This window comes from Salmo salar, chromosome ssa12, assembly GCF_905237065.1.
Source record: "Salmo salar chromosome ssa12, Ssal_v3.1, whole genome shotgun sequence".
Classification (NCBI taxonomy): Eukaryota; Metazoa; Chordata; class Actinopteri; order Salmoniformes; family Salmonidae; genus Salmo; species Salmo salar.
In genome coordinates, this window is record NC_059453.1 from 82,050,442 (window position 1) to 82,067,405 (window position 16,964).

General features: G+C 39.2%; 1 protein-coding gene across 3 annotated transcripts in view; it reads left to right on the forward strand.

The window, feature by feature from the left end:
- The first annotated feature begins 12,666 nt into the window (after nucleotides 1–12,666).
- Nucleotides 12,667–16,964, forward strand: part of LOC106565727 (contactin-4) — a 254,653-nt gene continuing 250,355 nt past the window's right edge. For 2 of the 3 annotated variants that reach the window (XM_014133149.2, XM_014133151.2), the window contains exon 1: nucleotides 12,673–13,267. The gene's annotated coding sequence lies outside the window, so the exon portion shown is untranslated. Of the gene's footprint in view, nucleotides 13,268–16,964 lie in introns of all 3 variants that reach the window. The other variant, XM_014133150.2, reaches the window with a different exon arrangement.

Genomic DNA, 16,964 nt, shown 5'->3' on the forward strand with positions numbered 1-16,964 from the left:
AATCAAATCAAATCAAAGTTTATTGGTCACATACACATATTTAGCAGATGTTATTGCAGGTGTAGCGAAATGCTTGTGTTCCTAGCTCCAACAGTGCAGTAGTATCTAAAAACAATTCACAACAATACACATACATCTAAAAGTAAAAGAATGGAATTAAGAAATATATAAATGTTAGAGCAATGTCGGAGTGGCTTTGACTAAAATACAATAGAATAGAATACAGTATATATGAGATGAGTAAAGCAGTATGTAAACATTATTTAAACATGGATTTCACATGACTGAGAATACAGATACGCATCTGTTGGTAACAGACGCCTTAAAAAAAAAAGTATGGGTGAGGATCAGAAAACCAGTGTGTCTGGTGTGACCACCATTTGCCTCATGCAAATGGAATAATCTCCTTCGCATAGAGTTGCTCAGGCTGTTGATTAGAGCCTGTGGAATGTTGTCCCACTCCTCTTCAATGGCTGTGTGAAGTTGTTGCATATTGGCGGGAACTGCAACACGCTGTTGTACATGTCGATCCAGAGCATCCCAAACATGTTCAATGGGTGGTGACATGTTTGGTGAGTATGCAGGCCATGGAAGAACTGGGACATATTCAGCTTCCAGGAATTGTGCACAGATCCTTGCGACATGGGGCTGTGCATTATCATGCTGAAACATGAGGTGATGGCGGAGGATGAATGGCATGACAATGGGCCTCAGGATCTCGTCACGGTATTTCTGTGCATTCAAATTGCCATCGATGAAATGCAATTGTGTTCGCTGTCTGTCGGTTATGCCTGCCCATACTATAACCCCACTGCCACCATGGGGCACTCTGTTCACAATGTTGACATCAGCAAACCGCTCTCCCAAATACCAGCAGGTAGAGGCAGGTACCCTAGTGGTTAGAGCTTTGGGCCAGTAACCGAAAGGTTGCTAGATCAAATCCCTGAGCTGACAAGGTACAAATCTGTCGTTCTGCCCCTGAACAAGGCAGTTAACCCACTGTTCCTAGGCTGTCGTTGTAAATAACAATTTGTTCTTAACTGACTTGCCTAGTTAAATTTAAAAAAAAATTACAACATCATACACATGGTCTGTGGTTTAGAGGCTGGTTGGACATACTGGCAAATTCTCTAAAACGACGTTGGAGGCAGTTTATGGTAGAGAAACGTTCAATTATCTGGCAACAGCTGTAACGGTTGTCGTCGGGAATAGAGGACCAAAACGCAGCAGGAATGTGGATGCTCATCTTGATATTTATTTTCAATAAAGAGAACACCAAAACAACAAAACGAAGAACGCACGAACAACAAAACAGTCTTGTCAGGCTCACACAGGCAAAACAAGAAACAATCTCCCACAAACACTTAACCAAACACATACCCATATATAGGACTCTCAATCAGAGGCAACTAGAAAACACCTGCCTCCAATTGAGAGTCCAACCCCAATAAACTAGACATAGAAATACAAAAGAATAGAGACCACATAGAAATACAAACCTAGAACATAACCCCCAAAACCCGGAACTAACTAAACCAACACCCTACTAAATAAATCACCAACCCGAACCACATAAACAAAATACCCTCTGCCACGTCCTGACCAAACTAAAATAACAAATAACCTTTATACTGGTCAGGACGTGACAACAGCTCTGGTGGGCAGTCTGCATGCTAATTGCATTCTCCCTCAAAACTTGAGACATCTGTGGCATTGTGTTGTGTGGCCTTTTATTGTCCCCAGCACAAGGTGCACCTGTGTAATGATCATGCTGTATAATCTGCTTCTTGCTATGCCGCACCTATCAGGTGGATGGATTACCTTGGGAAAGGAGAAATGCTCACTAACAGAGATGTAAACAAATTTGTGCACAATATTTGCGAGAAATAAGCTTTTGTGCGTATAAAAAACGTCTGGGATCTTTTATTGCAGCTCATAATACATCGGACCAACACTTTACATGTTTCGTAAACATTTTTTCCCAGTGTAGATTTCTTTAAGATTACCAATAATCAGTCTGTGTGACCCTGATTTAGCCCACTGCAGTAAACGGTTAAACAGAGTTTTTGGAAAACATGGTCAGATAAAAAACTGAGGGAGATTTCCCTGTCATTCTGTTACCAAACTTTGCATCTGCACTGTTCCTCAAGTAAATGTGTTTTAGTCAAATGTTCAGTGGCAATTGATAAAATTAGACATCTGCATATAGGTTTATGGATAGTTAAACTTTGCAATCAATGGTCTCAACATCCCTCTGTTATGGTGGAATTGCCTCTAACATATCACTCTTAATCTTAGAAGCTGCTGTAATGCAATTCCTAACATTTAGCACTTAATGCATGGCATGTCTGTGAGGGAACATGATCTAAGACCATTAGCAGCATTTTGTGCTGAGGCTGAACAGGCATTTCCCCTCTTATCAGTCCCACTGAGTAGACTGAGAAAGGAGAAAACCAGGGTAGATGTTGGAACGGACTGGAGTTTGCATTTTGGACAGGGAAACTGTCAGGCTGAGTCTTTTAGTCTCTTTAGTGAGTTAACTATATCTAGCTTGTATCCCCACAAAAATGCACTGTATGATGCTGTGTGGTTAGCATGATAGACAAACAAAGTGTTGTCTTTTCCCAGACAATCCTGTATGATGCTGTGTGGTTAGCACAATGGACACAAAGTGTTGAGTCTTTTCCCAGACAATCCAATGACAAAGTTGTGACAGATGATAGTTAGGATTCATCAGCATTGATTAAGACACGTGTTAGCATTGATTGTGACACGTGTTCGATTAGTAAGTATACTTTCGACATGGTCATGAAACAAAAGACTGCATGCTCTCACTATAATTTATTGAAATTATGAAGTGACTGTTAATTCATTCATATTAGCATCTGTCATTTGATATTGTCTGGGGTCAGCCCATAAATAAATGGACCAATCCAAGGGGCCTAAGAAGAGCTTTCACTGACTGTCTTTGTTGAATAAGCAAATAAGGCTTACAAAACAAACACTTATGTAGATGCCAACTGAATTTTACCAGTGGTTTTCCATTTATGATCAAGTACTTCTTTAAAAGCAGATGAAGTCACTTTGAGGTTCTGAGTTCAGCAATCACAAAGTCCTCTTTAATTCTATTTACCCATGGAAACACAGTGTACTAGAATGTGTCCACCATTGGAAAGTGTAAGCCTACAATTATTTCAATATTTACAAGTACAGGAAAATCTGAATAGAGATTGCATATCCAGTACGTTTGAACTCATCAATCAGCCGTGGCTGAATTGCATTGGATTTAGAGCAACAATAGCAAAACACAATATCACAGACATAAGATAATGCAGGTATCATTCATTATACTATACATATAACCTTTATTTAACTAGGCAAGTCAGTTAAGAACAAATTCTTATTTACAATGACAGCCTTCCCTAGTCAAACCCTAACCTGGACAATGCTGGGCCAATTGTGCACCGCTCTATGGGACTCCCAATCACGGCCAGTTGTGATACAGCCTGGAATTGAACCAGGGTCTGTAGTGACCCCTCTAGCACTGAGAGGTAGTGCCTTAGACCACTGTGCCACTCGGGAGCCCTATTATAGGAGCTTTAACTTCCAAAGGGACATCCATATGTACAATTAAATGGTATTTTCAAATGAGTTTCTGTCAAAAACTGCTATAAACCTACTTCAGATTACAACAGAGGTACTAATTCACTTAAAAATATATGATCTCAACAGGCATGAATCACATCTAGTTTTTGACATTTTGTGATAAAAAAAGAAGAATTTAAATTATGAGACTAAGTGGAGAATGCTAGTTAGCATTTTTACTTTTAACATTAAATTAGTTTGTTTTTATATAAAAACAAGTTTTAATTCCCTTTCATTCTCAGTTCTAATTTACATAATATGTATTTTCTAAATCAGTATATATATATATATATATATATATATATATATATATATATATATATATATATATATATATATATATATATATATTTACTCTGTAATAAATATTCAACAAACTGCGATCCAATTAACTGTCCAGATCTATTTTAGTTCTCCAAATGTCTACCCTTATCATGAAGAAGGCTATACTGTAAACACACCAGAACACACACAAACAAACAATGACGTACACTCTTAAAAGCTTCTGTTTATTTCACTCTCAAAAGCACTCTCAAGTTTGTTGGAATTGATCAGAAGACCTGACTTTTATCTGACCAGATTATTCTTGAGGATGTAAAGCATATGTCATGGTGTGCAATGGTATACAGATGTAGGATCTTAATTTGAGCCTGTTTGCTACAGCAGGAAAATAATCATGTGGCAGCTATGAATATGAATTATTATGTGGATTATAATTAGTGGCTATTTTTGTAGGGGTTGATAATGTTTTTTGTGTGCAAATCAAGTCTGAAATGTCAGTGTGGAAATTACAAACTTTAGAAGATTGATAAAATTAAGATCCTGTATCAGGTAATGAATGATATGATGGTATGGTGTGGTATAGTATGATATGGTTATTTCCGTGGTAGTGGCAATCCAACTCTGACGACCTCAATGAGGAATTTCCCTGAAGACTGATTACAAAGGTTCTGCATATGCCCAATTACTTTTTAATGAAGCCGAGTGGTGCACAGACAAATAATGCACTCCTATTTTGCTGCTGTCTGCCTGTTCAACTGTGTATTGCTTGTTCATCAGTGGGTTGACTTACAAATGACTGTTTTTCAGATGAATTAGCGTTTTAATTAACATTACACCGCTATTTGATACCTGGCAAGGGGCTCTAGGGCAATTAAATCTGAATCATTTTCTTACAGGTAAAGTTTAGCCATCTTCCTGCCAATTCAGTTTGTGTTTGAACAAAGACCGGTGTGATCATATACACTTCAGTGGATACACTCCTGAGATTTAGCCAGGCCCCACGTCACAGAATGTCCCCTGTGTACTCTGTGAGCATTAGCACACATAACCTCCACATACCCTTGTTAGCATGTCCTCCGCCAGCCAGCTCCGTCAGGCAGCTCGGGGAGGGACTGCTCAAGAGGCTGCACCTGGAAGGGTCTGATGAGATGAGATGTGCTACAGTGAGCAGGGAAATGAAGATCAGCGCGTCACTCGAGGGCGATGGGGAAGCGCTCCTTAACACAGTACTTTTTTTCCTACCACCTACTTTCTGCCGCTGTTTATGATCTTTTCCGATCTTGAAAAACCATCACTGTATTCACTGGAGCGACATGGGTTTATCCAGGATATATCCTGCTGTCTTTTCTCCAGTTCCACGGGTTGGAGGCTTTATCTTAAAAAAGTGTTCCATGTTTTTTACTCAAACATCCTTACTGGAAAGATACTGCACAACTTGTACAATTGTGCTTTGACTAGTAATTCATTAGAATGTCCACTTGTACATACAGTATGCAGCACAGGGCTATAATTATGAGGTGCACTGTGACCTGTGCAGCCTCTAATTATTTGTCTGTAATATCTCAGTTTATCCTTGAGTTAATGAGAAATTATAGAACATAACAAAAAGCTTTATAGGCCGTTACATCCTTTTCCAAATGTGTTTATTGGGGAAAGGAAGAGGAAATGATCATAGTATATCACAGATAACAAAGCTCTCATGATGTTATTAGAACTCGTTTTTTTGCAGCTCTTAGAAACAATAGTGATGAGAGACAGGAAAGACGAATTGTGTTCTGTCCTTTTGATAAGGGGCAAAATTCATCCCACACCGTACAATGCTGGCGTTGACATTTTACTTTCAAATGGTCCTTTCCAGCACAGTTCCAGCAACTATGGTGGATGCATAACCAGGACAGTGCAGTACACCTCAGCTTGGGTCAGTTCTCAGTAAGGTGAAAAGGCTATTCAATTATTGTTATTCTGTTGGGCATAAGTAGACATCTGATTCTCATTCAGATATCTATTTGGGTGATATTTTTCCTCTGTTCTCCCATTTATAAACATGCCTTTTAACATGGCAAGCACCAAAGCATAATTTGAGGGCCATTATCCAGGGTGAGATCACTATTAAAATCAAATGAAATATCATTAACTGATCATTTCATTCATTTAGTACATTTTCCTAAATGTTCTACTCTTTCAATAATGTACAGTACCAGTCAAAAGTCTGTAAATACATTCTCATTCCAGGGTTTTTCCTTTATGTTTATTATTTTCTAAACTGTAGAATAATACTGAAGACATCAAAACGATGAAATAACACATATGGAAAAAAGTGTTAAACCAATCATAATATATTTTATATTTGATATTCTTCAAAGTAGCCACCCTTTTCCTTGATGACAGCTTTGCACATTGTTGGCATGCTCTTTACCAGCTTCATGATGAATGCTTTTCCAACAGTCTTGAAGGAGTTCCCACATATGCTGAGCACTTGTTGGCTGCTTTTCCTTCACTCTGTGGTCCAACTTATCCCAAACCATGTCAATTGGGTTGAAGTCAGGTGATTGTGGAGGCCAGGTCATCTGATGCAGCACTCCATCACTCTCCTTCTTGGTCAATTAGCCCTTGAATGAGTAGTGTCCAAACTTTTGACTGGTACTGAACGTACTTTGAACATTGTAATAATTATATGGCAGCAGTATCTCAAGAAGCTTGTTTCAAGTACTTCAAGAGTCCATATACGTTCAACATTTAACCAATCATGTCTACTTTTAATTTAGATGCCTAGCTTTCCTCTTTGGTGTCTAAATTGATAGCAAAACCTTTTAATCTAAATGACTGACAAGTTCACTTGAAGCCAGCTAGAATCCTTAGTTGCTACATACATTGTTTTAACTTATAAATTAACAATATATCTATTGATTCTTGAAGAATATAACGTATAAATGCCTCAGGAGCTTAGTTCAACTGTCGTACCCCATCAGAACCCAAAATATAAGCTTGTTTTACTCTAATGTTTGTAAACAATGTCAATATAAAAACTGTATAGCCTCAAAACATGGTTAAAACTGTTTTGATATCATGGATGGTCAGTACTTGCATCCAAAACTCTGTCTATGAATTTGAGAATTCTTACATTTCTCCAGGCCCATCCCTCAGCTTTTTACCAAAACAGAGGTGGGGTGGCCCACTTTGTTATTGTCTCAATTACGGATTCTAGCTTTAAGAAGAAAGTATCTTTACTGTGTCTGCCTTGAATATATTTTTACTCTCATATCGTTCGAGCAAGGCTATTTCTTTTTTCCTCTCTCAAGCTGCCATTTAGTGTCTCACATGGTACATCCATGTGAGTAATGTTCCCCGTTATATCTCCAGGAGTGAAGTCTAGACATATGAGACAGTGCCAGCTCTCATGCAATCAATGCCAGAATAGATAATATTATATCGGAAGTCCAAATGCCATCTGTTTGCTCAGCTCCCAGGTTAAAAGCCTTGTATGCTGTTCAAGGACGAACGCATGTTGTATAGAGCCTCTGGCATGACCTAGAGGGTTTTGTTCTGCCTCTTCAAGTGTGCTGTGGTTCAACAGATTAAAGCCTGTGAGACTGGACTGAGGTCTGCAGACATGCTTGATTGGCTCTATGGTAGATGGTTTTGTGTGCTTAAGCTTCTGTATAGTAGCCAGAAAATGGAACAGTGTTCTGGATTTGCACTAAAAATGATGTGTATTTTCTCTTTAGGTTCACTGAGGGAACACCTAGACAGGAACAAAGCTTCAACTCGAACAGACACAAACAGATTTTTGTCTCTGTGAACAAGAGTATTGTCCACCCTAATAATTTATTGGGCATGTGCCAATAAAAATATTATACAGACTATAGTGGGTAATATTGGTCACATGGGGTCATGTCACCCTATAAAGGAACACATTTTTTCAGGAACTAATTTTCTGCATTGAGGCACAGCCCATAAAACAAGGTTATTTCTCCCATCGAGGGATAAATAGAGATTTAACTGTCTCTTCTGTTTATTATCTTCAGCAGCAGCATTTATATGTTGCACACAGCACAGATTTAGGAGACTATCTCTGTAGGCTTATTTTGTCCAGTGACTTGAGGCTCACAACTGTTTTGTAAATTATCAGGAGGACCAGTAGGTATCCACTGAAGCATTCAGCATATAACCAATGTAAGTAGTTGTACTAAAGATGTCAACATTCAACATAAGAACCCTTAAAGGTGCTACACCTAGAATTTATCAGAATGTCTCTCCTATGTGGAAGCTAGGTGAATTGCAACAGCACTAGGCTGCATTCAAAACAAATCTCCCCCTCCCCCACATCACATTTCCACGTAACGCTTGAGCCTTTTACATTCGGTTGTGGTCCACCAGTTTCAAACGGCTGTAAAAACTTTTTGGTTTGTTATTGAAAATATATTTCACAGCCATTTAGATGGTACAATGATTCTCTACACTATTCAGTGCTTGTCTTCTCACATAAACTGAAATTGAATGAACAGTGTAGAATTTTATCAACCAGGAAATGACAGAGTGATTTCTACATTGGCCCCATGACCTGATTTCACATATATAACACAGCCACATGGTCAAAACAGTTGTCCCATTTTGACAACAGAAATCAATAGGCGAATAACACAGCCAATCACAACACTGGCAGGTAAGTAATACTGTAAAAAAAAAACTATCATTCCACTATTACTGCTGATATATTATGGACATTTTCTGAAATTACAATGAACAATTAAAAAAAAATATTGTGTGCAGCACCTTTAAACTTGCCTGTGTCAAGATTTCTCATCTTCGTAGGAAAGCACACAGAGTATTTCTCGTTAAATCTACCGAGCACCTTATGGTGGCCCGGCCATTTAACGACCAAAGCAAGGTGACAGCAATGCCAGACAGACAACATTTGCTTAAATACTGAGTTGCTGGTGACATAGTCCTCATTAATATACATGCACCCCCCCATGTACCCTAATCCCCCCCTCACCCCCACCCTGCCCCAGCCCCACCCCCACCCAGCCCCCACCACTGTCCCCTAAACTCCGACGGTGGGAGATTATTTTCTGTGCAATAGAAGCGAATGGTAAATCATGTATTGTGTCATTTTTGGAGTCACTTTCATTGTAAATAAGAAAAGAATATGTTTGTAAACACTTCTACATTAATGTGAATGCTACCATGATTACAGATAATCATGAATGAATCGGGAATAATGATGAGTGAGAAAGTTAGAGGTATAAAAACCTTACCCCTCAAAAACATACTAACCCTTACCCCTCAAAAAAATACTAACCTCCCCTGTTATTGTAATGCTGAGAGGTTAGCATGTCTTGGGGGTATGATATTTGCACATCTGTAACTTTCTCACTCATCATTATTCACGATTCATTCAGGACTATCTGTAATCATGGTAGCATCCACATTAATGTAGAAGTGTTTTGAAAATATTATATTTTTATTTCCAATAAAAGTGAAAATGACACAATGCATTATTTACCATTCATTTCTATTGGGCACAAAATAATCTGAAACACAACCCAAACAAACAGCAAATGAATCCAACAAGTTTGTAGAGTCACAAGCCTGATGTAATCATTGCGTGCTAGGAATATGGGACCAAACACTAAACTTTTGACTACTTTAACACATATAAGTGAATTTGTCCCAATCTTTTTGGTCCCCTAAAATTGGGGGGCTATGAACAAAAGTGCTGTAATTTCTAAAGGGTTCACCCGATATGGATGAAAATACCCTCAAATTAAAGCTGACAGTCTGCACATTAACCTCGTAGTCATTGTATCATTTCAAATCCAAAGTGCTGGAGTACAAAACCAAAACAAGAAGCTCACTGTATATACCACTGGGCACTCACTGGTTGAAATAATGTTCTTTCTATGATATTTCAATACAATTACATTGAACCAACGTGAAATAGATGTTGAATCTGTGCCCAGTGGGATGTGGTATTGTTAAAAGGAGAAGTAGGGTTGTAACAATACAGCCAAGCCCAACCCCACCCCAGCCTTTCCAGAAGGCTTTTATCAGCTATGTCTGTCAAGCTATAACCTTACTGTTGAATGAATGTAGCACCATGACTTAATTATAACTGGACAGGAAATATTGTCCATTCCTAGTAATGACCCCATATCCATCGATAAAAAGGCCTGATAAACTAGGACTTCCTGAGCATGGCTGGATAAATGCAGCTTGACTAATGAGACCCTAGCTAATGAGGATGACAGCTCATGTGTTGCTCTGTGGTTCAGAGGCTGGAATGGGATGCTTTTATCCTTTCTTAGAAATTTCAATGAGAGCTCGCTTGTTCACACTTGGGTTTCACCCAACCCTGGATGTGATATCTCACAGCAAAATAGCTTGATATATCAGAGCAGCTGTAATGTGTGATGCCATTTTCATAAGAGTTGCTTCTATTTTGCTTGCATACAGTCTTGTTCCATCGCTGCAACTCCTCTACGGACTCGGGAGAGGCGAAGGTCGATAGCCATGCGTCCTCCAAAACACGACCCTGCCAAGCCCTACTGCTCGCTTAACCAGCCACACCAACTTGTCAGAGGAAATGCTGTCCAGCTGGCGACCGCAATCAGCTTGCAGGCGCCCGGCCCGAGGAGTCGCTAGAGCGCGATCGGACAAGGAAATCCCGGCCGGCCAACCCCTCCCCTAACCCGGACCAATTGTGTACCGCCTCATGGGTCTCACAGTCACGACCGGCTGTGACACAGCGTAGGATTAAACCCGGGTCTGTAGTGATGCCTCAAGCACTGCGATGCAGTGCTTTAGACCGCTGCGCCACTCAGGAGGCTGTGTCAGGGTTTCTAACATAATTATCTAGTGTCAATCCTCTATGGCATACAGTCAGTAAGTATGCTATGTTATGGTATATCTATACAGTAAGTCATAACAGGAGAGGCAGAGCCCTCACCCCAAATCAACAACAGCTCAGCTTAATTAACTACCCCTTGGGTCCAGATAACGCTGTGCCTTCATAATGTGTCAGTCTAGATAGTTTAGCACATACCTGATGCTTCTATCGATTAGTATTGTACTTAATAATCCAATCTAAAGTATTTATTCTGGTGAAAAAGCTCTTCCATTTGTGGAGTATAACTGGCTCTATTTCTTGGTTCAGAGAGTTCTCTATCCTTAGCAAGAAGACAGGTAGTCTGGGGGTTAAATGTCTTGGCAATGCAGTCATTACCAAGCTCAGAGTGAAAACAAAGACATTGTTTACAGCTCAACAGGGAAATAAAAACATAGATGCACAAGCATATGGAAAACAACTAAAATCATCTGAAAAAGTAAAATCATATAATATTATAGTTAAATATGTTTGCAAACAGACAATAAGAACTATGTTAGTTATGGTCATTGTTCTCAGTTCTCTCTGTCTTCTGTACTGAAGCTCTTTTCCATACCAACTTCTTTGCAATGCCCACTGGGAATATTATCTACTTCTCCTTAATTATTGCCGTTTTTTCCATTGACTATTTTAAAAGGAGTAGATTTTCTTAAATCCCACTTACTATAATTAACACTTCAATGAGGATAATGGAAAAGTAAGAGATCAAAGGTTGAATTAATTAGGTTAAGCAGACTTACGTGTTTAATTCAATTCATACATCTACAGTACAATGGATATAGGTATAGAGCTAGATACAGACAGACAGACAGACAGACAATTTGGAAATGTTTTAAGAACTTTCTTACTCTATATGAATGAATAAGTCAATAATTTGGTGCCTGTACGTCTAAGTGGAAATAAATAAACAACAACTGAATTCAAATGTCAGTATGGCAGGCTACTGACAATTACCTCTGGCACAAAGGGGCTTATTTTGACAACTCACTTGAAAGTTTGTTGCCACCTAGTGGATTGTTGTATGTTCCCAAGAGGATGATGTTTTGTTATTAGCGTAGTAAACACACACACACACCCACACACACACATACAGAGGGCGAGAGAGAGATGTGTCTATGGAGTGGTACTAGAGCATTCCACTGGTAGTCACAGATGTTGATAGAATCAGTTAATTGATTAAGATGTAGATGTAAAGGTTTAAGGTTCTCCAACTGACCTCATGGACCTTCTGCTCACAAGGTACAACCCTATATCCTTTAAACCGTCTCATTGTTGTCAATGAGAAATATTTATTAACATCGGCCAATTCTGCTTAATTTAGTGGAATTTCATTGTATTGAATGGAAAATGCAATATCCAAATGGTGAGATGTGATCTCATTAAGAAGAGATAAATACTTGATCAGCTAATGCATTCTGGGTGTAGTCTTCTCAGGGTTACAGGCTGATCCATTTAGAGTGAGGACACTAAACCTTGCCTCTAAAAGGATAAACCTCAGGTTATTACCTGTCTGCTTGCTAGTTTCAGACACTACAGAAAATATTGTATGGAAAAATATGTTTTAGAAAGCTCTCAGACACGGTTTAAATGAACAATTGTTATCATTTTGTTGGTAGTCTTTGGAAGCCAGAATACCTTTTAAACATTTGAATAGACACTTGTTTTTCGTTTCACCTATTAGGGTTGCCTAGCTATCACATTCGTGTTAATAGGGCTATATCTAGTTAGACCACTGTTTTATAATGATGCCAGCGAACTTTAAAGTTATTGTAAAAGATATTTCCTCAAGACAAGTCCTAAATATGTGGGAGGTGTCCCTCTCGTGCCAGCGCACGCCACTGTAGGAGAAGGTAGAATTATTCATGCATTGATGGCATGACGCTGCATTTCTAATCAATGGGAAACATAGTATTTTACGATACTTGCCGGGTAATGCTGAATTGGGCTGCTTTACAGCTCGCGTAGTTGTTTTGTATTAGAGCCCAACTGAAAGACTTGTTATATTATATCCCGACCACTTAGACTACCCAGAAGGGTCTGTGCCGCTTGGATGCTCGGTGCGGTGACTGAGTGCCTAGCCGAGAGACAGCTCGTGTGCTTGCTCTGCTCCGGGTAGGGAAACTGGTGCATCACTGTAAGTACGTCTTTAGTTATCAACAGTCGCGGGGAGCTCCGTAAAGCAAACTGCTAAACTGTGCACTCTTTACCTATATTGCAAACAACGAAAGCGACATTCATAGAGTAGGTTACTATTTGAATGTATTCGGTCGGTGATACAATACCTTTTGCACTCTAGTGAGGGACGGGTATTAATTGTGCATAGCCGCCCAACTCACTCACCAACAGCATTGCCACGATTCAACACAGTGATGTCTGTGTACAGAATTTTGTTAGGAGTATCAAAACACGGATTATTTCAATGAAATACCAATTGCAAGGATAATTACACATACGGTAAGAGTATTTATTGTTATTCTTATTATTAGCCTATCATTATTATTATTTAAAGGGCCTAGTAGTATTTAGTAGGCTATTAGTATTTAGTAGGCTGTTATTGCCATTATTCGACTATTATTAACCTGTTATTGGTGTCTTGTTGTAAACTAATCGAATAGACTCTATTGTCAAAGTAGTTTGTTTATTTATTTGCATTAGCCTGTTTGAAATTGTATTTAATTCAAGTGGAATTGTTCAACCAGTGTTAGAAACTATAGCAGGCTAGTCCATAGTAGGTTTATAGCCCACACTGCAGGTGAAAAGGAACCTCTGTAACTTTTGCGTGAATAATCATAGCCTATAGCCTACTAGTGTTATCCCATATTTACAACATTTGAGTAGGCTTTATTTTACGTCAGTAAACAGGGTCCCCCGTGCATTTTACGCGTGCGTAACCCACTTGGAGTTACGGTATAGTGATCTGATTTGCCCGAGTGTTGATTTTGTTAGGGCGCTATCATGCTAGAAGTAGGCTACAAATTCAGTAGCTGTGTGCCACCACACTGATTAGTGCGTGCAGATGTTTGGTAGCCTAATCCCTTGCGTCGACTCCCTATCATAATCCATGCCGGATTTGTTGATTATGTAGTTGACGACCAACTGCGGTCATAGTGTCCTATGTCTAGCCAAACATAAATATTCCAGAAAATATTCTATTCTACATTATTTCTATCATGTACAGGCTATACAAGTACATGTTTTTGCAAGTATGCATAGGTTTGTCAGGAAATGTAAATACATATCAATATAGTTAATATCAATATCATAAATAGCATCCTTCCTACATTAGTTATCTTCAGCCACCAGCAGTGGAGTAGTGCTATTAATTTTTTATTCCGGAGCAAAACATTTTTTATGTAGTCATCATTTTGTCAATCCAAGTTTGTACCTACAGGTAGTTTATTTAATAATATCGTTTTAAAATATGCATAAAATGCATCCTCCTAATGCAAGTCTGCCTATGGCTACACATACTGTAGCCTATATTGCCTCAAAGAAAATGATATGTTTATATTACCCTCAAACACCAAATTAGGCCATCATCACTGTCAATTGTGAATAATAATTCATCACATTTTATGGGTGAAACGTCCAATCTGCATCTGCATGCCAACCATTTGATCTCAATCAGTTTTATGGGAATATGCATCTAGTTTTCATAATGATATAAGTAGCTACTGTTTCAGCTAATTTTAGAGCAGATGGCATTAACCAGCTACAGCTACCTGTATGTTGTTTCAATCAAAACACACCTTTAGCCTAGTAGCGCACGCTGTTGAGTTAAGGTCGCATGAGATGCGACCATTCAGCAGAACTATCCTAACATTTCATAAGAAATTAAGTGGTGTTTTTTGTCAAACAGTAACATTATGTTAGTATTATATTCGCTATGTTAGGCCTATGTAGAATACTAATGAATCAGTAAGTGATTTTGCAAGACATTGATTCATCTTTGATCTAAACAAGCACCATTCTGAGAAGTGGCGGAGATTTGCTCTGGTGCACTCCAGCACCACTACGCCCCTGGCCACCAGTCAAACTCATTTCCTAGTGATCAACACAGGACTAATCCTAACATCTGTCCATCAGCCTCATGGTACTCTGCTACTGTTGCCCAGTGCCCTTATCTGATCTGATCTAGATGGGGGGCTAACAGATGAGTCCGCATACTCTCACTGTAGCCAGAGGCATAACTAAACCTGCTCCTTTAATATGCATACTAGATATTTGAGAATCTGTATGGTTTTAGTCTGCTCTTACATTAAATAATTATTACTGGATGACCAAATGTGTTATTTGTATCATGCTAGTGGTAATAGTGTATCTGCTTTCTCCATGGCTGCCAGAGTCCTCTCCTCTGTGAGTTAATGTGAGTTACTGGTAAGGTGTGCTCTGAATGTGGAATGTATAATAAGATGGGATATCTGATTTGCTGTGGGAGATGAAAAGCATCCTTGTTAATTTAGATGATTGATATAGATGAGGCTGTGCTGCAAATTGCCACAGGGTTTGTCTGATAGCTATGAATGGATCTTCTGTCCCCTCACGCTTCATATGGACATTATTGAGGACATTTCCTCAATCATGAATTCCACAATAACAAGAACTAGTTGGCCATGCAGTCCCATGTTGTGAATCTTCACCACTTCCTCCTCCCTTGTGCATTTCTGATGAAAGTAATCACCTGCCTGACATGCACCATGCATCTCAATGGACTCAACAGGCACCCTGCAGAGACAAACCAGACTTGGAATGACTTAGCTATCTGGCATATAGGATTTGCTATAGACACATGGTTGGTTGGTTTATACGTGTGTTAATTGTTGCCACACATTCCAGTGACAATCTCTTAGACATGCATGTGTGGTGGTTTCTTGATGGACTAGAGAGTGCCCTGGCAGATGCAGCTTTGCAGGAAGTAGAAAAAAATGCCTTCAGGCCAACAGACTCTCAGAAGGGATGTAGTGCATAAGTGACATTAAAACGATTTTGGGATAGTTACAGTTAGAGACATTTCATTGGATAGTTCCTGCTGGTAGAAGTATTGAGAACATGTGTCATCTGGGGTATTTCTATTTCATGTACAGTATAACAAATGTTTTCTCTCTCCAGGAAAACGTGTAAAGAAAAGGGGTCAATTCTCTGTTTTCCATAATAGCCTTTCGAATCCATGTAAATTGTGTAACGCTGCTGTAAAAAAAAATGTGTTCCGAACAAGCGACTGAAGTGCGCGTACATTAAGATGAGTTCCTGTCAAGCTATCTCAGTCCAAAAGAGAGGCATTGTGCCCGTTTCATGTGCAAGGAACTCTTCAGCATTTTCTTCTCATTTTATCTCTTATTGGAGCAGGATTCAGTTAGGCAGCAGTGAAGATAAGCCAAATGTGTCTGTCCCTCTTAATCAGTAACCATATAGTATTGGCAGAAATCCTCTCCCCACTCAATCAGATGTATCAATACGGTTTAGAGACACTGTATCAGTCACCATGTTGAATTAAAATAGATCTTTAGACTTTTTCCTAAATTCACGCTTGATAACGTGCTGAAATTGTAATTTTGTTCGTTATCATCACACCAGACATTATCATCACACCATGAAAGAAACCTTTCTCAATATTATGTAATTCCCTCATATCACCCTTCCCAGTAGAGAGCAGCACCAGTTCCAGGTATAAGCGACATAAGCGGTCGCTTAGGAACCCCAGCCGCTAGGGGGCTCCCGACCCCAAAACATATTTTTTGGGGGGGGGGGGGTCTGGGCGACTCAGATGGGGGTGTCAACTTACTATTGAGAGTAAAAATAGTAGAATATACCAGGTGCAATTAATGTCAGTTACTGACAGTCACTCAATTAGCCATGTCAGCTAACCATTTTTTGATTGTTAGTTAGTTTATCCAGCTATCTAAACTTGTAGCAATCATGTCCGAATACCGACTGGCATGCAGGGCACGTGCTCAGGGACCCTATTGATTTTGATGGTCATTCTAACTCCAATATCACATTAACATGGCATAAGTCATTACAAAATGTGTAGAATTGCAGGAAATTTTATTTAAAATGGCAAAATAAATCTCTCCACCCCATGGCAAAATGGGTAGAATTGCAGGAAAATAGCTGTAAAACTGCAATTCATTAGGGCATTAAGGAATGGGAG